The sequence below is a fragment of the Mesoplodon densirostris genome, chromosome 14, assembly GCF_025265405.1.
Source record: "Mesoplodon densirostris isolate mMesDen1 chromosome 14, mMesDen1 primary haplotype, whole genome shotgun sequence".
Taxonomy (NCBI): Eukaryota; Metazoa; Chordata; class Mammalia; order Artiodactyla; family Ziphiidae; genus Mesoplodon; species Mesoplodon densirostris.
Genome location: NC_082674.1, coordinates 63,310,762 through 63,333,862, shown reverse-complemented (window position 1 = coordinate 63,333,862; position 23,101 = coordinate 63,310,762). Strand labels below are relative to the sequence as shown.

The 23,101-nt window shown below is 40.9% G+C and overlaps 2 pseudogenes; one reads left to right on the top strand and one right to left on the bottom strand.

The window, feature by feature from the left end:
* Positions 1 to 2,120: 2,120 nt before the first annotated feature.
* Positions 2,121 to 9,237, bottom strand: LOC132501361 (uncharacterized protein C2orf78-like; annotated as a pseudogene).
* A 4,475-nt stretch (positions 9,238 to 13,712) lies between these two features.
* Positions 13,713 to 22,204, top strand: LOC132501360 (RNA/RNP complex-1-interacting phosphatase-like; annotated as a pseudogene).
* The last annotated feature ends 897 nt before the right edge of the window (positions 22,205 to 23,101 follow it).

The window sequence follows — 23,101 nt, the reverse complement described above, 5'->3', positions numbered from 1 at the left end:
GAAAAAAGCCATGATGAACAACACAATAAATGAAATTAAAAATACTCTAGAAGGGATCAATAGCAGAACAACTGAGACAGAAGAACGGATAAGTGACCTGGAAGATAAAATAGTGGAAATAACTACTGCAGAGCAGATTAAAGAAAAAAGAATGAAAAGAACTGAGGACAGTCTCAGAGACGTCTGGAACAACATTAAGCGCACTAACCTTCGAATTATAGGAGTTCCAGAAGAATAAGAGAAAAAGAAAGGGACTGAGAAAATATTTGAAGAGATTATAGTTGAAAACTTCCCTAATATGGGAAAAGAAATAGTTAATCAAGTCCAGGAAGCACAGAGAGTCCCATACAGGATAAATCCAAGGAGAAACAGGCCAAGACACATATTAATCAAACTGTCAAAAATTAAATACAAAGAAAACATATTAAAAGCAGCAAGGGAAAACCAACAAATAACACACAAGGGAACACCCATAAGATAAATAGCTGATATTTCAGCAGAAACTCTGCAAGCCAGAAGGGACTGGCAGACTATATTTAAAGTGATGAAGAAGAAAAACCTACAACCAAGATTACTCTACCCAGCAAGGATCTCATTCAGATTTGATGGAGAAATTAACACCTTTACAGACAAGCAAAAGCCAAGAGAGTTCAATACCACAAAACCAGCTTTACAACAAATGCTAAAGGATCTTCTCTAGGCAAGACACACAAGAGAAGCAGAGGGTGAATTTTATGGCATGTGAATGACATCTCCAAAAAATAATTTTGAAAATGAAAATTGCCAGTTTTCCTATGGTCACTGCCCACGATCCACTGTCTCCATCTATCCATTCGCCCCACTGCATTCCTTTTCACGCCCACCCCCTGCCGCTCTCTCCCATTCTCACTGCCTCAAGCTGCCCCACGAGGCCTCACAGGGAGGCCCTGAACCGCTGGGTGCCGGCGTCCTGTGGCTGTTGGAGCAGCTGCCCAGTGCCCGTGCCCCCACCGCTCTCACCCATGAGAGTGGACGCTTCCATCAGATTTTTCTCGTGCATTTCAGTTGACGGTGATGTTGACAGAAAGCGGCACGCCCCCTGGTCAATGAAGGAAGCCCCTCAAGTTAGTATTTAGGCCTGTCCAGAAGTCTGATCTCGTCCACCAGTAACCTCAGGATGCTGTGCTCTGAAAGCCAAGTTGGCCTCCTACGGTCACTTGCAAATACTGAGGACTTCGGAGGCATTTGGGCCTCAGATTGAGGCCTTGTACCTCACATGCGATGTGACCTCAGCCCTGTGCTGCACGTCTCTAAGTGAAGTGGCACAGGAATACTGGCCTTGCCTGTCGTTGCCAGGATTAAGTGAATAGTGCATTAGCTGCCCTGGTGCTTAAGTGTTGAGTACATGGTGATTTACATACCAGGCCCTATTCGTGGGCCTCCTGAGGCAGCAGTTCCCTTGGCTCTGCCTCTGTCGTCAGCTGCCCCTACGATAATTCTGAGGCCTGGCCACCCTTCTGATAGATTTCTCTATTCCTCCACTATAATCACACCTGAATAAGGCAACTCAAACCTTTCAGAGATGTGTCCCGAACCTCTTGTTTTCTTAAATACCTATGTGGTGGTTGTGCGACTTAAGGCCCAACCTCCCCAAGAGACTTTTGTCTATTTCTCCTAGTAAACCTAGACTCACCTTCCGTCATCTTCAACTGCACTAAAATTTTGTTCTTTCAACCCTGACCTCTGACCCTGCTTTTTACTTCTGTCATTTCATCCTCAGTCCTGCTTCCTTTCATAAATCCATAAATCTCTTTTAGCCTTCCTAGCCCTGGGCCAAGTTCCTACCACTTTCCTCAGTTTTTACCCCTTTCCTCCCCTTTCCTTCATTCTCCCATCCAACTTTCAGTCCTTCCTTTCTCATGCAGACTTTGATTCCAACCCCATCAAAATAAAAGATACCACAGATAGCAGCATCTCAAAATTCAAAAGTTTTATTACTCATCTATTAATTCCATTACATTTATCTATTCAGATTTATTGTTTTAAAATATATGAAAATACATAGAGAAATTCATACCTATCTTATCTATATATGGAAGAAGAGCTGGTACCCAAGGTGGCACCAACAATCCTAGCAGCTCTTACTTTACATATCCGTAGTAGTCAGCAATTTCCATTTCTTTTTTCCTCTCAATGAAAAATTGCAGTTTCCCCAAAGAGGTGTATTTGGCAGCACTCTCACATTGTTTTTGACCGGCCTCTTCATGGCCTCTTGCTATGGCCTCTGCTCTTATTCCTACGGGCTTTGACATGACTGGCTCAGAAACGTTGGGTTCCCTCCATGGTCTTCGTTGCTTGCTGAAGTCATGGAGTAGAAATGGGGTTTGGAGCTTGGGTGGGGACTGGCGCTTAGTCACAGCAGGGGGAACAGGCTCCCGCCGGACAGAAGTGCAAGATGAAGTTTTCTAGGGTGCAGGTCTAGGAGCAGCAGACTGAGGGACACTAGGCTGGGTATGGTCGGTTAAACCCGGTTGGGTTGGGTTGGTCACAGTTGGCTGAGCTGGTTTGGCAGGACCTTGCAAAGAGCCAGGAGCTGGCTGCGATGAACTGACTGCAGCACTTTGAGCTGAGTTAGTAGAAGCAGGCTGGGCACGGTCAGCCACAGCAGGCTGATGTGAGGCCAGAGACTGTGGCCTCTGTGGAGCAGGTCGAGCTTGAGCCTTCTCCCAGGCCGAAAAAGGCAGAGGTGTCAAGTTGACCTTCTCAGGAGGAGGCAGCTCATACTGGGATGGAGATGGATGGACACTCTTTTTCAACACTCCTGCCTGGTTTCTGGGCTTCGACTGGAGTTTTCTCAGGACTCTTACCCTCACGTGGGGTATGCCGCCATGGCTGGATAGGTGGGGGTGGCTGGCGGTCTTCAGGGTTGCTTGAATTTTCCAAGACCCGACAGGAAGAGAGCCCAGTTTTCTTATCATTCTTCTCCCCCAGTGCATGAAAAATCTTCACAGACTCCAGCATGCGCATGCCTAGGGAGGTTCGAGGCTTTTTAAAGCTCTCTTTGATAAGCTCAGTTTGGTGTTCCTTTTGCTTCATCTGGGGAATTCTTGGCTTCTCTTCTGCCTTGACTTTGTTCCCTGACTGCTTCTTCTCTTCAGCCTTCTTTCTTCCTCTGGTCCTTCTGGTCTTTTCCTGCCCATGGCTCTTAGTTTTGCTGATTTTTCTGGATGGAGCTTTGTGAGGTTGGCCTTTAGAATGCTTGGCCGTGTTCCCAGGAGCCCTGTCACTGACTGCAGCATTGCATAGAACCACTTCTCCCCCTAACAGGCACTCTAGATTCTTTGGCTGGATTTTGGCCTTGGGAGCACCACTGATAGGCTCAGAGGTTTTATGTTTGTTCTTCCTGGGTTGATCAGAGGGAACCTTTATGACACTTGGCTTTTCCTGCACCTGATTCACCTTAATGGCTCTGGTGTCTTTGGCTTTGATCATGTTGGGACCTTTGGATTGATGAAGATCTTTCAAAGAATTAAAGAGCTGGGGAAGGTGACTATCCTCCACCAGTGTAGTAATGTCTACAAAATCACTGCTAGATTCCATCCCATTTTCAAGTGTCCCTAGGTCCTCAAGACTCAGGCTGTTCTTTCCCAGATCAGCATTTTCAGAACCAGGCTGCTCCTCTTGGCTGAGGGGATCAGTGAAGGCCAGGAGCTTTGGAATATCAGGGATTTCTAAAGGGAGTAGTGGAGGCTCTTGGTTTTCTCTTGGGATCTGGTAGGCATCCAGAGGCTTTGAAAACTTGGCTTTCATATCCTCCAAGTTCTTACTCTCTATTTGTCCCTGGCTTGGAGCTCCAGGCAAGACCAGGAGACTACTGGCACTCTGGACTGGAGCTGTTCCTGAAATGTCCCCAAGTTCAGGTGGTGGTTTACTCTCAAGTACCTGAATATTTCTGCTCCTGCAGGACTTGGGGAGTCCTTGAGGTTGTGTCACACAGATGTCTGGCTTGGAGGTTGCAATCCCAGGGAGTTTTTCATCACCAGGGAAGTCTCCATCCCTAAGAAGCAATCAAGGTAAAAGTCAGTCCATGATAAGTAAGAGGCTCCTCCTAAACACCAACACAGCAATCATGTGCCTTGAAAAGTACATTATTGCTGTGTTCATGTTTAGGGGCAAGATGGGAAAGGCATTTTTACTAACTCTTCTTAAGGATCATGGACAGTGTTCTATGCTACGAGATAAGTGGTGACTGTTGTAATTCTTACTGGTGATCATTTCATGTCACTGATTCTTGGTTTTCTTTGTATTTCACAGGATTGTTATAAGTGAAATAAAAATTGAGTCTTATTTTTCAAAAATGAAATGTTTTACAAAGCCTAGCATTCTCATATAGAGCCCCTTCAATTCTCCCCACTTTCCTGAGAGGCTAAGAACACTTCACACCATGAACTAGGAGAGGGAGTAGAGCCCTTCCTGATGAAATAGATAAACAAAGACAGAGTCTTAGCCTGCTTGCTCTGGACAGGATCTCGGACCCTAAGGTCTTAAATCCTGGTATAAATTAAGGAAGTGAGGACAGTTAAACTGGCACTATCATAACAAGAGTTCTGAAACACCTTCCAAAGAGACTCTAGCAGTAGATTAGGGAAGGGAGAGATACAGTGTGGTAGTACAGGGTGAATGATCGGCTACAGCAGTGAAAAATGTGGTACCTATTGGTATGCTCTCGGGGTTCTTGTACATGTAGCATAGATGACCTTTACAGTGTCCCTCCCACCTTCCCACCTGCATTAGGTGTTCTTTTTTTCAATTTATTTTCATTTATTTATTTTTTGAACTTATTTATTTTATGTATGTATTTTTATGGCTGCACTGGGTCTTCATTGTTCTGCATGGGCTTTGTCTAGTTGCGGCTAGTGGGGGCTACTCTTGGTTGTGGTGTGCAGGCTACTCATTGCGGTGGCTTCTCTTGTTGCAGAGCATGGGCTCTAGGTGCGTGGGCTTCACTAGTTGTGACTCACGGGCTCTAAAATGCAGGCTCAGTAGTTGTGGCACATGAGCTTATTTGCTCCAAGGCATGTAGGATCTTCTCAGACCAGTGCTTGAACCCATGTCCCGTGCATTGGCAGGTGGATTCTTAACCACTGCGCCACCAGGGAAGCCCTACGTGTTCTTATGTAGAGCCTAAAAACAGAGAGCACTGAGCGAAGGTAGTGGTTATTAAAGGCTCAGGATCTAAATTCCACCTGTCTATACACCACTTCCCAGCTGTAGATTTGACCCCATTTTTGAATGCTGACCTCATTGTTCAACTTTCTTGCTGTTTGTACTCACCTTGAAAACTTGTTTCTGTGATGCGTTGAGCAGACACAGTGTAGTAGATTCCAGAGGTGGAATCTGGTGGTAAGATATTTGTGGGCTGAATCTCCTTTAGTATCATTACCATTTCTGGTTGCACAGAGGCCCTACCTACTGCCTGTGTATGACACAGAGCCATAGGATTGCAAGCAGGAGCCAAGTTCTCCATACAGTAAAGACCCCAATGTGCCTTGGTTATAGTAATATCCATGGCTTCCTTCCTGGTAGGGAAGTGACAGGCTATGTCCCTGATTTGGAATCTGAGATGGTGTTCCCTGAGCAAGCCTGGCAGAAAGTGATGGATATAGAGGGACCATGTTATTGGTGTCTGCAGGTTTATCATACTGGGCTGCCATAAACATGGAGGAAGCAGCTGTGTGCTGGTCAGTGAGTGCCAGAGTAAAGTCTCCGAGTGAAGAAGAATTCTTTTCAGTGCTTCCTGTGATGCCCCACTCAAAAACACCTGGATAGGAAGCAGCTGAAGTGGAGATCTGGCTCTGGTCAGTAACTCCAGATAACATAGTTGTGCTAGAATGTTGGTGAAGGTAGGCACTACCCATGTGTGTCTGGAAAGAGGTGGCCGTAGCTGATGCCGAACTGACGGCAGGAGCAGAGACTCTGGAGAAGTTGCAGACACTTGCTGTTAGGGAAGCTTCATTGCTCACCACAGGAAGAGAGTGCTGCAGAGAATTCAGAGTTCCAAGTACAGATGGATTGTGGCAATTTTCTGTAAGAACAAGAGGGTGATGAAAAAATCAGGGAGATTGATAAATTCTCACTATGTTTGAGGAAGGTTCTTGCTTTCAGGACACCTCTACTGTCAATACTTACTGAGAATCCAAAAATCAGACAGTTGTGATGGTTGTAAGGACTGAGCAGTTTTACACTCTTCTGTATTAACTGCCTGTGCTCCCATCTTGGGCACAGATGGGCAGAAGACCCAAGTGGTATGGTTCAGACATTGTTCTCTAGGATGGAAGCAACCTTCTCCCTGCCCTATCTTTCCCTTCAGCCTGCACTAGTATTGACTTCTATGCTGTTTCCTAGACTGGAAGCATTTTAGAACTAGGAGGGCCTTAGAGAACTTCTATTTTCACAGTCTCATTTCATGAGGAAGGAAACGGAGGCTCAGAGAGGTCAGGTTGACTTGTTCAAGTTCTCTCATTATGTTAGTATCCTTACCAGGTTTCAGAACCTAAGTATCCTGACTTCCTTGCCAGGACGCTGCTCTGAGCATGACACTGCCAGAAAGCAGGAGAAATAGAACTTATAATATAGGCATTTTCTTTGTCCGTTAGAAAACAGTACGGCTATTAATTACCATTGTGATCTTCAGTGTCTCACTTTGCTCGTGCAGTTCCCACGCTCTTACCTAGAGTTCACATATAGCTCAGTCCAAGTGGTAAATTTAAAGAGTCATTTTTACCCTCTTCAAGCCTCAAAATGATTACCCAAAAGTGATTTTCTTAAGTGCTTTTGGAAAGAAAAAAGTTATCTGATTATTTCAGATTGCTCATCTGTAAAGTGGTTATAACACCACCACCAATAATAATAGCAGTAATAATTAATACATGAATAAACTGATATATTGCATATGATTTATATGGAGGAAGATACAATAAGTTCTAGAAAGACAAAGAAAAATCATGAAAGACATATTACATAATGAAAAAGATATACATAGTTATTAATGAAAACTGGGGTATGTGGCAAGTATCAAAGCATAATGAATTTATTAACAAATGACATTCTGTACCATACAGACAATATTATGAAAGTGAATTTTGCCCACTCCATTTTCACGAATAGTATTAATCAAAACACACGATAGAAGGTGATTTTGAATGAATTCCTAGCAAATACATACAGACAGAGAAGATACATCAGTAATAATGCATAACAAGGAACAAAATGCAATAAATGTGAATGTATAGGTAGCCACATATATATAGACAAGTATTTCAATGAAAACTGGTACAAAGCAGACAGCAAAATAATAAGTGTAAAAACTTTCATTATTCTGCTCTTACATATTTTTACCCAGCAAGTAACAGGTGTTCAGCCTGCTAGAAATATATATTTCAAAAAATAGAAATATATATTAAGCAGAAAAGAAGCTTAAAAAGTATGAAGAAGGGGCTTCCCTGGTGGCGCAGTGGTTGAGAGTCCGCCTGCTGATGCAGGGGACACGGGTTCGTGCCCCGGTCCGGGAAGATCCCACATGCCGCGGAGCGGCTGGGCCCGTGAGCCATGGCCGCTGAGCCTGCGCGTCCGGAGCCTGTGCTCCGCAACGGGGAGAGGCCACAACAGTGAGAGGCCCACGTACCGCAAAAAAAAAAAAAAAAAAAAAAAAAAGTATGAAGAAGGTTTACATATTTATCCTAGAACTTAGAATATAATCATCTTCAATATGTAAGAAGCTGACATCCCAAAACCTAAAAGAACCATCATCATTAGAATCCAATTTAAAAAGATTTTCAAATGTAAGAAAATCCAGACGACTCCACAATATTGTTTTAGATAAATGGGGAAATTTTTTCTCTTTTTTTGCCACGTCGCTTGGCCCTGGCAGTGAAAGCACCGAGTCCTAACCACTGGACCACCAGGGAATTCCCGCAATGTGGTATTAGAGATGTGGGGCTTGACTTTTTCTTTTCCTTCTTAGGTAGCTAAGATATAAAAACGAACGGTGGCTGTTGATCAATGTGCTCTCTGTGTTAGGAGGGAAAGCACTGTAAAGATGAAAAGCAACCTTGCCTTAGAACCTACATATCACACAAAGGAAATAGTCCTTCTGATTCAATTTAGAAGATATCATTTACAATTTTTAATTGGTAAAAAGTCTACATAGCTCAAAATTTAGAAAGAATAAAACATTGAAATGCAAACCCCTAGATAACCACTTTGGTTTCTTGTATATAGGAAGCATCATTTCTAGAACATATTTCTAAAATGTTTACATTCAAAACTGTCAAGTGCCATCTCTATTCAGAGAGGCAATAAAAGAAAAAAAAACTGAGTATGACTTTTCCGATAAGCTGCTGTTCCTCGTGATACCCTGTCCTGTCCTTACTTTCCTTCTTAATCTGTTAAAATAAGGATTTGCCACAATGAACTTTGTTTTGCCCTGCTCTGAGCAGAATTCCCTCTATGCTGTTTCTGCTTTAATTTAAAATCTTTGGTTCCCATCAACATTCCATTGCAAACTACGTTTTTCTTGAGAGCTCCTCTATGCTTTCCCTCTTCATTCTTATATTTTTTCCTACCTCTTGGTCCCTGTTGGCCTGTGCTGATGAAAATAATCCTAAAGTTCCTTACGTTTGACTCTGTTCCTCCCTCTAGACCAGTACTCTCCATCCTCTCTCCCTATATTCTCTTTTCAACTAGTCGAATTATTAGTGGAGGGAGACAATTAGAGATGAAACATCTTGGTATATATTGCTAGTTTTCTATGTCACCTGGTTTTTCTGTGTTTATGTTAAAACACGCTTGAGAAGTCTCTGATTTCATTTTCTACATGGGTACCCTTTAAGGCTCAATATTAGAAAAGAAAGGGATCAGAATGATCAACCAGTGTAGTATCCTAACCTCACAGATAACGACAAAATTAGGCTTTGTGAGACAGTCAATGATTTGTCCAAAGTCACACAGAGAGTAAATGCCAAAGTCAAAAGTGAAATTAGGTCTCCAGATTTCTAGTTCAATACTTTCCCTCATTATTCCATGCTATTTAGAATCTACTACTAAATTTAGGGGCAAAATAAATCTAATGAAAAACTTTATAAAGTTTCTTTCCTTACCTGACATGGTCAGAGAAGAAGAGAAAACGTCAACTGCAGATACAACGGATGAGGAGACAACACCAGAGGATGTCTGAGTGGCTGCAGCTGAACGGAGCATGTGTCCAGTAAAATGGTCACTGGTCACTGGTCACTTGTGATGATCCAAATTTATTTACAGACAACTCCATGGAAACCCCAAGTCTCTACCAAGTGGTAGTAGGTTTGGTAGGAGAATGATGTCACAAAGCAGGCAGTTGAAAGGTATGAAATAGCCAATAGTGAGGTCCGATCCCCAACAGGAAGGTGGGGTTGGGTGGAGAGAGTGTAGGAGAGCTAAAACAACGCCTAAATTTCTGAGCTCTGGGGAGGAAATCCTAGAAGAGAGATTTACTTCCCCCAGGCTCTTACATTAGGGAAAACATTGCAACATTTCTTACAGATGTTCATTAATATAATTAACTAACAGTTAACTTGTATTCTACAGAGTATTATATTTTATGTATCATATACTTAGAGCTATATATATATCTATTTAATTAATATCTTTAGGAACGAAAGAGCCATCTACTTTGAACTATTACAGTTGTTCTGAAATCATACCTGCCTAATTCGTGAACGTATAGCAGCTTTTAAGGAGCAAAAGTAGGGATTCAGAAGCTCTTTTTGTAACTTGGTTAAAGAGTAGGGTGAAGTTTGTTGAGTGTACCTTGTGGAGAATGTTGTGGTCCAAGGCTCTTCTCTTTTAGCTTCTTCTCCTTGACTCCTACCTTCCTTGGGCTGCGCTATGCTGGGCCAGGTTGGACTTACATTTCTCTTCTGCTTTCTTTCTTTTTTTTTTTTTTCCATTATGTGCATTGTTTCTAGGACAAGCCTTGATCTTGCATTCTTACCCTCGTGGATGTTACTTGCTGTCAACTTCCAGCAGGAGGAGTCTTCTTTTCAGTGCTTGATGCTTCATAAAATAGACTCTGCCCGTTGGAAGCAAATAGCAGAGAGCTAGGAGACAGAGCTGGTTGCAGACCTTTCCTCTTCCAGCCTTTGGTTGCAATTCTTTTGCCCATAATTTGCTACCTCTGGTTCCTTGGGCCACACAGGTATCCTACCATCCAGCTCTTTTATATGCGAGAGACATTCTGAATACTGTAACTTTTTCTTTGCACAGAAGTATGTACAGTGTGGCAGTTACTGTAATGCCCTCCCCCTTGCAAACAGCCACTCTAGAATTTTGGTCCTCTAGGATTCTCTGTCTTGCATGCTTGGGTGCAAGGCCAAGCAAAATGAAGAGGAGAATAATTAGGGAAGGAAGAGGACATTGGTGGAGAACTGGGAGCAGATAAGGTGAAAGGGCCCAGGAGAAAAGAGATTCATGTAGAGTTTTTGGTTTCTGTGGGAAACAAGTTGACACACTTTGGCCTCATTTTGTATAACCAGAACAGACAGTCATAGATATAAGTAGCTCGATATTGCAGCAACTGCCATGAATTCTGTACACTAAAGAGAACAGTCTTACATGTATTTCTCATTTTATTTTATGTCATATTACCTTATTTATAGAATTCACTGGTATGTTTGTAGAATACAGATTTTTTACAATGCTCTGGTTTTGTCTACATGGTTATTTCCTTGTCATATTTTTAAGGACTCAAACATTGTAAGACATATTGCATGTTTTTCTCGTGACAATTGTTTATCTTGAAGCATCATGAACGAACTTGACCTGTTGGATTTTGTGGAGAAAGTTTAAAAAGGGTCTGTGAAAAAGGCATTGTGGTGAGTCACATTATGCACCCAAGCATAAGGAGCAGATATCTGCCATCAGCCCAACTTGGCCTGGATTGCCTCTGTTTTAGTTCCCGTGGTTAGTGCTTTTCTCCCTAAGCACTCTTGTGACTGTGATAATGTGAGTAAGGGCTGAGTTGCTGTTGATTTATATGTGAGGTTAGCCGGTTTGAGGGAGGAAATCTATGGATCTAGTCATTTTCCTTGTTGGTAAGCTTTCAGGGAGGGGTGCAAAGATTGATATTTCTGGGGACTTTTCTAGTACCAGGAAGATATCCCATAGATGGGACCTCCAAAGACACACGTTTAATTTTTAGGCCTGTTTTTCCTATTATGAGATATGAGTTGTTTCACTGATGGGGATGATGCTTATCTGAGGAGAAGTTGTGAAAGGTGTTGTAGTATAGAGATGTGGCTTAAGCTTTTAAGTTTTTCTCACGGTTTTTCCCCTAAGCTTCCTACTTCAGATGGCCTACTTGCATGATACTAGTATGTGATGTGAGACTAACATCTTACTAAATACCTGCAAGCCAGATCAGTGTCTCTTTTCTCTATATTTCCATGGAAATCAAGGGACCCATAGCTACTGCAGGTCAGGGTGGGTGGTGTGAGATTGGGGGAAGTGTGTTAAGACACATTTTGGGATCAGTAAAATGTTTACATATTAAAATATTCAGTTCCAACATTCAATTCTATTGAGGCAAACCCTAAGTTAGGCTTTTCCTGGTTCCAAGCCTACGTAACTTATTTGCTCTCCCTAGTTCCAGCCATTAAACTTTAGCTTGCAGGCTCAGCTTCATCTTAACCTCTAAAAGAATCTTACATGTCGGGGGAAGAAATTAAAGAGCTCTATTTCAACACTCAGGAACATCAGGCCCTACCCTGACCTAAACCTTTATTCTTAGAGTTAGGGTATCGTCTTGTCCCGTATACCCACTTCCTGCATTTTGAACCCATCAGGTTAACTGAGACATGTCTTGGTGTAACATTCCCAGTTCATCTACCCCTGAGGCTCTCCTTAATTCTTCCCATTGTCACATTGTGATTTAATTAAATACTGGAATCCCTCAAACCCTTGCATGGTACCTGAGGCCCTATGGGATACTGGTCGATCTTGTTAGTGTCAAATACTTAGCTGTCTGATTCTCCAAATATCCCTTGCTCCTATATTTTCCATCCCAGCATACTACATACCCATTAAGGCATTGTTTCATCTCATGTTGCACCCACTCCCATTGAGAGGCCTACTCTTTGCTACTTCCCATACTTTCTGGAAACCCTGTTATGGCCAGGTCTCGATTTGTTTGTGTTCCCACCCAAAGCCTGTATCTTTTAGCAAGCTGGAACTATAAGGCCAACATAGATTTTCTAGTTTCTGATAGATTTATGTCACAATTTGTACATTGTCATGTCTATAGATATTTCTATCAGTTGTACTTTTTGGCCATTACATGCCTATTGGATATTTTTCATAAATTGCAAAAGAATATTTTATGACTTAGCACCAAATTGAATGTGCCTAATTGTAAGTTTGTAAACTATGTTGTGCTCACTTGTATCTTGTCTTTATCCAAATAGTACTTTACTAGTATTGTCCCATTTGTAATTATGTGGAAGTTTTCAGAATTGTAAATAAATGCTTGTGGATTGAAACTTGGTTAGACTGTGACTGTCCCAGATACGTTAAAGCTAGTGATCTTTTTACTCATTCCTTCATTCATTCGTTCATTCAATAATTCTGACCTTCCTGACTCAGTTTACCCAGCTCAAATGGTTGTGAAGATTACTAACAGTGTATGTAAGATACTTTCAGAAATTAGAAACTAAAAGGTAAAACTAACAAAAAACACTTCTTATTATAAATAAGAATGGAATTTAGTATGCTATTATACCTTCAGACCTACTGTAGGACATGCTGTTTTTTGCTCTCCCACTTGTGGCAGGATTCATAGTTTTTCTAACAGGTACAGATCCCTATGCCTGATACTGTGAGGAAATGTTATACTTGAGCTCCACTCTTATCTCTCTCAGGCTGTTTTTGGTATTGTCTAAAATGTAAATACATACTGTCAACCAACCTCCAGCATGATACCAGGCACATAATAGAAACCCAATAAATGTTTCACTATGAGTGGAGTATAAGTTGATAGAATATTTTTGAAGGTTGATTAGGCAGATTAGATTGACTGAAAATCTTTCAATATTTTAAGTTTGCATCTCTTTCATTCCAGAAATTCTACGTCTAGAAATGTATATATAGCTCTACACATGTATATAGAGGTTCACATTGCAGCCTATCTGTAACAGAGGCCAAAAACAAAAAAACAAACAAAATACCCCCAAACTGAAAACAACTAAAAGTCCATCAATATTGGACTGGCCATGTAAATTATGTAATGTGACACAGCTATTAAAGAGAATAGAATGGATGTACGCAAAACTGGACTGGGAAAATCACTATCCAAGACAGATTGTAGACTGTATATAGGATACTGCTCTTCTATAAAATACAGGATATCCGTTTCGTAGAAGGACATACAAGATAGAACAAGTGTGAATGTAAGCACTTGGGAAATACCTGAAAGAACCACACAAGAAACTGGGAAAGTGGGACAACTTTCCATGTCCCGTATGAGTGGAATTCTGAAGGGTACACACACGAACTAATGAACTTCTGCGACCGGCCTCTGGCTAACGAGGGAAATTGCAGGCGTCAGAGTCCTCTTTCCTAATGAAGCGTCTCAGTCGGCCAGCGTGAGGACGTCATCTGGACGGGCGGTGGCGCATGCGCAGTACAAGGAGGCGCGCGAGCTGTGTGGGCTTGTGCCTAGGCGCTTGTGGCTCGGAGCCTTGTGCTGGCACCGGGGCCGCCGGGTTGGCGACTTTGGCACTCTTGGCGTTTGGTGGGCGGCATGTTGGGGGTGACATGAGCCAGTGGCACCATGCCCGTGGGCGCCGGGGTCAGCGTCGCGGCTTTTCCGGAGGTTCGTCGGCCAGGAGGAAGGGCGGAAAGCACATCCCGGAAAGGTAATACGCCTTGGCCCCTGGGCTTTGCTGGTGGAGCTCAGAGCCCCTGGGCCTGGGCTTCATCTCTTGTGCTGTCTCCTGTCACTGTTGCCCCCGCGCGCTGCCCCGTCCGCGCTGTGCTAGGGGGTATTGGTCGTCTCGTGGCTCAGTTCACAGTGGCTGAAAGGGACAGTGTGAGATGTTCTGATTTCCCCCCCATCATTTTAAAACGGAGGCTCTGGCCATTGCCCCTCGGGTAAAATGCAGAGGGACTGCTTTTTAAGATGGGACTGTCAGTGTTGGGGACGCTCCTTAATTACCAAAATGGAATCCCCTTCTATTCCTCAAGCTGTGTTGTTTTGGCAGAGAAAGTGTGAGTAAGAGGAACTGGAACTAAGTTTGAGTGAAAAAACGCACGGGTACTGATGAATTTTCCATCGAAACAGTTGATTTGTGTTGTCTCTAGGAATTATAAAGGGCGTACTGTTGCTTCCTAACCGGTGTCATTTGAGAGATCTACCTCTGTACGTTCAAATGATTAATTTTGAGGCTTTGCTCATGTGTGCAGTAAACCCTTTAATTCCCTAAGACCTTCCTTTCCTCCATCTCAAAGCCCATTAAGCCCGCTTCAGTTTATCTCCTGCATTTTTTTGAATCTGTCAACTCTTCCTCAACCTGCTAATACTGAACTTGCCTGTCTGTTGCAATTAGATCCTAACTAGTGTCCATATTTCTTGTTTCCTTCCAATCCATTCTTCACACAAGAAACCTTAAAAGCAAGTTGGAACATTGCTCATGGACAGTGCTCAAAAACATTGTTTTGAGAATAGAAAACAAACTGTTGGCCTTTAAGACTCTGTGTGGTCTAGAATCCTCTCTGCTTCTCTAGCCCCATCTTGTGCCATTATTGCCCTCACTTTCTATGCTTCAGATACACTGAATTAACCTTAGTTCTCACTCATCTTACAGAAGTCAGTTCAGATATTATTGTTCACTGTGATTCCTAGCATTAAGGAATTTTATTATCAGGTTTTGTATGAGGACTAAAACTAAACTGTGAAGTGGAAGAATTGAGTTCTAACTCTTTCAGTCAACATGCATGTATTAATGATACCATAGTAGTCAACACTGGGCTAGGTTTTATCAGGGATACAGAAGTTCTGGCCATCACTGGGTTTAGATATCCCTTATTTGTTTAGACCTTTGCATTGTTTTGTTGCCTTTCATCTGCTTTCAAGATGGGAAAACAGGAACAAGGGAAGCATAGCTTATTACAAGGTGGGGTTGAATAAGTGTAGCAGCAAAATGCAAAGCAGAAAGAAGAGGGACCTACTATAGAGGGATATGATTTCCATTTTCAGGGCGCATTCATCCTATGCAGGGAAACAGCCTAACATAAAATTTGCCTAACAAAGAATATATTAATAGTTGGCAAGACTATCTCCCAGTTGGACAGTGGATGCCTGGGACTCGTTTCATTGCTTTCAAAGCTCCTTTAAAAAAGGTAAGCAAAAGTTAATACCGTATTCTTCCAGAAATGTTTTTTTTAATATTTGTTATATTTTATTGATTGATTTTTTTTTTTTGGTTGCGCCAGGTCTTAGTTGCAGCCGGTGGGCTCCTTAGTTGTGGCATGCAAACTCTTAGTTGTGGCATGCATGTGGGATCTAGTTCCATGACCAGGTAACGAACCTGGGCCCCCTACATTGGGAGTGTGGAGACTTTAGCCAGTGCACCACCAGGGAAGTCCCCCGGATCCTTTTTTCTGATCCATTTCTTCCAGGGTCATAAACTCCTTTAGGCTGATGCTGTATGAGGCCTATTCTTTTGAGCTATCCTATTTGGTTCCTCTCAGCTGAGTTGCTAGGCGAGTCTGGCTAGGTGTTGGATGATAGACCAAAACTAGAACTTGATCCAGCTATGGCAGCAGTGGCTCCTGATCCAGCTCCGTCCCCTTGCCAAAGCCAGCCCAGTCGGACTGAGACTTGTGAGGCAGGGAGATGTCATCCGCAGTGGGGGACTTAAGGCACTTCCTCATCTTCCAGGGCTTGAGTGTGTGATCTGTGTGCTGTTTTGAGAGTCTTCCAGCCTCATTCTTCTTTTTTTTAAATTTATTTTTGAATTTTAAAAATTTATTTATTTTTATACAGCAGGTTCTTATTAGTTATCTAGTTTATACATATTAGTGTATATATGTCAATCCCAATCTTCCAATTCATCTCACCACCACTGACCCCCGCCCTTCCTCGCTTTCCCCCCTTGGTGTCCATACGTTTGTTCTCTACATCTGTGTTTCTATTTCTACCTTGCAAACCGGTTCATCTGTACCATTTTTCTAGATTCCACATATATGCATTAATATACAATATTTGTTTTTCTCTTTCTGACTTACTTCACTCTGTATGACAGTCTCTAGGTCCGTCCATGTCTCTACAAATGACCCAATTTCGTTCTTTTTTATCTCTGAGTAATATTCCATTGTATATACATACCACATCTTCTTTATCCTTTCATCTGTCGATGGGCATTTAGATTGCTTCCATGACCTACCTATTGTGAATAGTGCTGCCTTGAACATTGGGGTGCCTATGTCTTTTTGAATTATGGTTGTCTCTGGGTATATGCCCAGTAGTCGGATTGCTGGATCATGTGGTAATTCTATTGTTAGTTATTAAGGAACCTCCATACTGTTCTCCATAGTGGCTGTATCAGTTTACATTCCCACCAGCAGTGCGAGAGGGTTCCCTTTCTTCACACCCTCTCCAGCATTTGTTGTTTGTAGATTTTCTGATGATGCCCATTCTAACCAGTGTGAGGTGATACCTCATTGTAGTATTGATTTGCATTTCTTTAATAATTAGTGATGTTGAGCAGCTTTTCATGTGCCACTTGGCCATCTGTATGTCTTTGGAGAAATGTTTATTTAGGTCTTCTGCCCATTTTTTGATTGGGTTGTTTGTTTTTTTTAATAGTGAGCTGCATGACCTATTTATATATTTTGGAGATTAATCCTTTGTTGATTTGTTTGCAAATATTTTCTCCCATTCTGAGGGTTGTCTTTTCATCTTGTTTATACTTTCCTTTGCTGCGCAAAAGCTTTTAAGTTTCATTAGGTCCCATTTGTTTATTTCTTTATTTTTAATGCTGCATTGTTCCTTTGCTCACTGATGAACATATAAAAGTCAGAAGTTTTTGATATTATAAAACATGAAAGTAATGAACATTCCTGTGTGAGCACCTTTGAATATATATGCTTTGTCTCAGTTAACTTCACTCAGAATGGGACTTCTGCATCAAAGAGTTTATGCCCTTACGCTTTTGGTGGATGTTGCTACACTGTACCAGTTTTTGGTTGTTCATGCAGGAAATACTTATTGAGCACATGTTCTGTTTAAGCACTGTGCTGGGTGCTAGCAAAAAGACTTGTGAAATTTTGTGAATGAAGAGACTTGACCTGCCCTTTGTGAATTCTAAGAGTCCAGAGAGGGAACAGATATTCAAGGATCATACTCTGCATGTAGAATTACAACTCTGACAAGTGCCAAGGAGAGGAACATGGTACCATGAGAGCATATTTTAGGGAGGATTTGATCTCATCATGGAGATTAGAGAAGGTTTATTTAGGGATGTTTCAGCTGATATCTGAAGGATGAGTAGGTATTAACCAGATAGGGATGCTGGGGAGAGATTTCTGAGCATAAGGAATAGCAAAAGACCCTATAAGAGGAAAGCATATGCTGTGTTGGAGAAACTGGCCAGGAAGGTGGGGCTGTTGGGGGAGCATGTGATTATAATGGAGCTACAAGGTGGGTAGGAGCTCGATCGTGCAGGCTTATGTTTAAGGTTTCAGACTTTAAGAGTAATAGAAAACCACTGAACTTTTTTTGTAGAAGGTGAGTGTGTGGAACATACCCAACTGCATTTTCAACCTATCATTTTGCTACTGAGTGGAGAATACACTGCAGGGAGAAAGAGTGGAAGCGAGGAAACAAGGTAGGAGACTTTTGTAGAAATTGGGCATAAATGGTGGCTTGGACCAGTGTATGGTGGTCATTTTGGTGGAAAGATGTGGACAGATTCTAGAGGTACGTAGGCAGTATCATTGTTAGCACTGGTGGTGGGTTGAGGATGAGGACGAGGGAGAAATAGCTGTCAGTGCTGGTGATTCCTAAGTTTCTGGCTCCTATGGTTGGTTAGATAGGGTTTTTTAGATATGATGTTCATATTTATCCTAATTTGTCTTTTGTTATTTGTTGGTTCTTGATGAATACTCTGTCCTATTAAGTCTCCTGTTTTTAGCGTACAGAGCATTTTCACCGAAACTGACTGTTGCATGTTATCACATAACTTTTTACCATCTGCCAGTTTGGTCTTGTATTTTATTCTCTTTCATTTATTAATTAAATTGTTGTATTAATGTAAATAGTTATATTCATAGGTTTTCTAAAGTTGCGTTATCCTTGAGTCCTTGGAATAACACCTTTTTGTAGTCATGGTGTATATCATTCTTTAATAATTATTGATTCCATGTTCTGATATTTTCTTAGTATTTTTATATCTATATTTGTAAAGTGAAATTGGACCTTTTTTGCAAAAACTTGATTTTCTTTTCTTTTTATTTACAAATGACTCGCATTTTGTTGTTTTGTAGATATTTGATTGATGTAGAAGGCATGTGGCCAGATGATGCAATTGGATGTAAGTATAAGGGTTGTCACTACTTTTCTATTTTTATAAAATTTGAAGGTAGAAGTGTAAGGGGAATTTCTCAAATTTTGGAAAAAGAGAAAAGTTTGTAATTCATTTGTTCTGACATAAGATAACCTTTTACCAAAAATTTTTAAAAGGATGTATCTGGAAATAGTGAGATATAATAGCCTGAATAATTAGTCAGTGGATTTCAGCATTTTCTTTTCTTTTTTAAATTTAATTAATTAATTAATTAACTTTTGGCTGCGTTTTGTCTTCGTTGCTGTGTGGGCTTTCTCTAGTTGCCACGGTCAGAGGCTACTCTTTGTTGTGGTACACGGTCCTCTCATTGCAGTGGCTTCTCGTTGTGGAGCTCGGGCTCTAGGCACTCACGCTTCAGTAGATGTGGCACGCAGGCTTCAGTAGTTGTGGTGCATATGCTTTGTTGCTCCGTGGCATGTGGGATCCTCCCGGACCAGGGCTCAAACCCCTGTCCCCTGCATTGGCAGGCGGATTCTTAACCACTGTGCCACCAGGGAAGTCCCTGGATTTCAGCTTTTATCTGCTTTCTCTGGGAAAGATTTGCTTTTTGTACAGTTATTTCTATCAGTTCATCCGCTCCTCAGTATTTAATAGGAGCCGTGGACATTGCTTAGAAAGACAAAACTACATTGAAGACCCTCAGAATGGTCCCATCAGAAAGTAAATTGCATTTTATATGTGAAATTTGCGGTTAGGAAGATCTATTTTTATATCCTTTAAGTTGCAAATATCCCTTCTTCTTGTAGCTTGTTTACTTGCTCGACGAAACCTAAACAAATAGGAATGGGGGAGGATGGAGTTGTTATTTTCACGGGCCAAAATATTGTCACTAAATTGGCTACTGAATTTGCAGACCAGTAATATTTTGTGGAAACATTCTGTTTCAGGAATCGGGATTCCAGTGTATCCAGAGCAAGTGGTTTTCACGACTCAGCGCATATGATGGAACCAGTTCACACAGCTAATAAGTCTGTTAACCAAGAACAGAAGTATAACCTACATCAGACCCCAGGTTACCCAACATCTCGGCATTTCCATACCCAGACCCAAGATTTGCAGCAATCAGAAAGGTATCTCTGCTTTCCCTTTTTCTAGAATTGAAATATAAATTAATATTATAAATTAGTGCGAACACATTATAATGTGAAGAATTGGTGTTTTCTTGCTGATCAATGTCATCCAGGAGGTATTGTTTGTTCCATATTTTGCATTTAGGGCTGGAAAATCAAGTATAGGAGGGGGAATAGGTGATTTTTCAGAGGCAGTTGGGAAGAGGACTTAGAAACTTTCATTGATTCTTAAACTTAGTTTAAGCCAATAATTTGTTGTGAGTGTTCAGAAAGGATCTCACATTCTTAGGCTGCAGTAATAGTGGTGTAGTTTCCAGAATAAAGAAGGTTGCTTTGTTTAAAGAGTAAATACAAATTATAAGGGAAATGGTAACATTCCTGTAGAGAAACTTGCAAAGGGGTTGAACACATAAATCACAAACATACTTTCACTTGGGAAACAGGAAAAACCTCAGTACAATTAAAACAACAACAGTTTTTGCTATTTTGCTATTACTTTAGCAAGTTTTTGACAAGGTAGTCCAGTGTATTGATTGTCAGGCTGGACCTGGGTTTGCATCCTGGCTCTGCTGTTCACCCTGTATGTGATCTTGAGTAAGATCTCTAAATTCCTATTTTCTTATCAGTTAGATGGAAATTTTAATAATATTATAAATAAAATTTTAATAACATATACCTTGGGATTGTTGTTGATTATTACATGAGTTAATAAAGTACTTTAGCACATTGTAAACTTTCAGTTTTCAAAAAGATGTTTTGGCATTTTTAGCAGATGTAAACATTTCAAAAAGGTGTTGCTTGTGTTGCCAGCGGCACTGAAAAATGGTATAGCCCTTTAGAAACATAACTGTAATAGCCATAAAAATGTTCATACCTGATAATTCCACCATGAGGTTACAGAAATACTTAAAAATATGGGAAAATCTACATGCATTTAATCATTCAGCACATTTCTCAAACTCCCTATTATGTATCAGACTCTGGACTAGGTGCTTACGATACAGTATATATGTTCTGGGATGTTAATGCCAGCATTATTTACAGTATTGGAAAAATTGGTAGCAGCTTGCATTTCTAACGATGAAGAATAGCTAAGTAAATTATTATATCCATACTATGATATTTTATAAAGCCATTGAAAGTGATAGCTTACTTATGATAAGTGAAAATTATAGGTTATGATTCAGCAGTCAAAAAAAGATGCTGGGGGAAAGAGACCAAAAGTAAATATTAACCAGTTTACTTAGATTAAGTGGGATTGAGGGGGTTTTGGGGGTGTTTACTTTTCTCAGATTTCCAAATTTTCTTTTGTCTGATTATATTAGATTTACTGATGTTGCTTTTGAAACAATTAAATTTTAATTTTCCAAATTTGCTGCATATGCCATGGTTAGATTTCTACATTTTATAATTAATTTATATATGTATTTACTTATAAAGTGAAAGTAGGTTCCTGGTTTCAAAAATAAATAGCTTATTCTGTTTCATGTCAGCCCTGCCACACTTGGAGAGAATGTATCTGATTAGAATAGTATGGGCACTTATCTCTATAGGGAAAGGTGGAAAGGCTTCTGGGAACCTACAGTGTGCCAAGGCATTGTGGTGGGTAATTGAAGTATATCATCTTAATTTACCTTCAAAACAATCCATGAAGATGGAAAGTATTGTTAGCTCTATTTATAAAGAACTAAGAAATCTAAAGATTAAGCAATTTTTTTTTTTTTTTTTTTTTGCAGTACGCAGGCCTCTCACTGTTGTGGCCTCTCCCATTGCAGAGCACAGGCTCCGGATGCACAGGTCCAGTGGCCATGGCTCATGGGCCCAGCCACTCCGCGGCATGTGGGATCTTCCCAGACCGGGGCACGAACCCCTGTGCCCTGCATCGGCAAGTGGACTCTCAACCACTGCGCCACCAGGGAAGCCCAGATTAAGCAATTTTATCTGCTAAAATCACACAGGTAGAGAACAGTAGAACCAGAGTGTCTATGTATAATTTTATAAAGCTTATTATATATACTTATTAAAACTAATAATGTTGTATTACTTTTGTTTTGTTTAAGAAAATTTTCACAGAATCAGAACATTTACCAGAGAAGCCATATTCCTCCTCCTGTTCCCCATGGAGAGGACTGTTTACAAAGGAGGTACTCTTGGAATGTAGAGCCAAATGCCAGTCAAGCAGCGCAGAACAGAAGGTGTTATCCTGGCAGTTACTACAGACTACCCTATCTGACCTATTATAGATGGACCAAGTGACACAAGCCTACCCTGGAAATCTATCTGGAGACAGAACAGGACTGAAGACAGCCAGAGTGACTTTTTATAAGATCAGGTCAAATGAGGTTTATAATCTATTTTAGTGCTCCCTTGTGTGTTCGAGCTTAAGGAAAAATTATATTGATACTTAGCTCTGCTGATAAATTTGCAGTATTTACAACAGTAAAGGAAATAGTCTGTCATTCCAGTCTTAAGTTTTTTTAAAGGAGGATGATATTTTAGAACTGATAAAAAGTAATAAAGAACATCCCTTGTAAATTATTTTTAAAAATTCTATCTTCCTTTTCTGGTGTATTTCCTTCTGACTAGACTTGTAATGTTCGAGTGTGTGTGTGTGTATGTATGTATGTATGTGTGTGTGTGCAGAAAATTTTTAGTGTTTCTGTCATGTTCTGTTATTACCCAATCATCAGGGTATCTCCCCCCTGCCAAACTGTTCAAGATTTCTATCAAAATCTACCTAGGAGATAATCTCTTTAGAACCTAATCACTATTTGTAATTAGTTGTAGTATTTTTGTGATTAGATATTTCTTTCTTTCTTTTGGCCGTCTATTGTTGGATTTGACCAATTTCCTTTCACTGAATTGTCAGATACGCCATCCTACACTGGATAAACTTTTAGGGATTGACTGTCAATTGAGTAGGAGAGACCAGTTGATAAACGTAAATGCTAAATGCTGGGTAATTTACCTGACAGGGTAATTGTTATCAACTGGGTGGAGCTACTCAGAAAACTTGAAAACGTTTATAGACTATAAAGTTTGCTTGATGAACAGAACAGGGTGAGACATTTAAAGCCTGGAATATCTGGGGAGACTTGCATGGCTCCTTGTGTTTTTGCTTCTTTGTTGAACGTAACCTGCCACAGTCTTTCTCCACTTGCCTCTCACAGTGGAATGGTGCCTTGACCTTGACTTTTTCTAAGTTGCCCCTTCTGCTAGTTTTCCTCTGGAACACACAGCTGGATCATGTTGGAGGTGTTAATTATTTTTAGTTGCAGAGGTAGCCAGAAACCTTTGTTTGCTCAAGAAAGGGTCTAACTGTCATGAAATCATAAGCCTTGGTAAATATTTGATGAATATTTGGGCAAATTGGCTTCATTGTTTAAGTCTGATTTT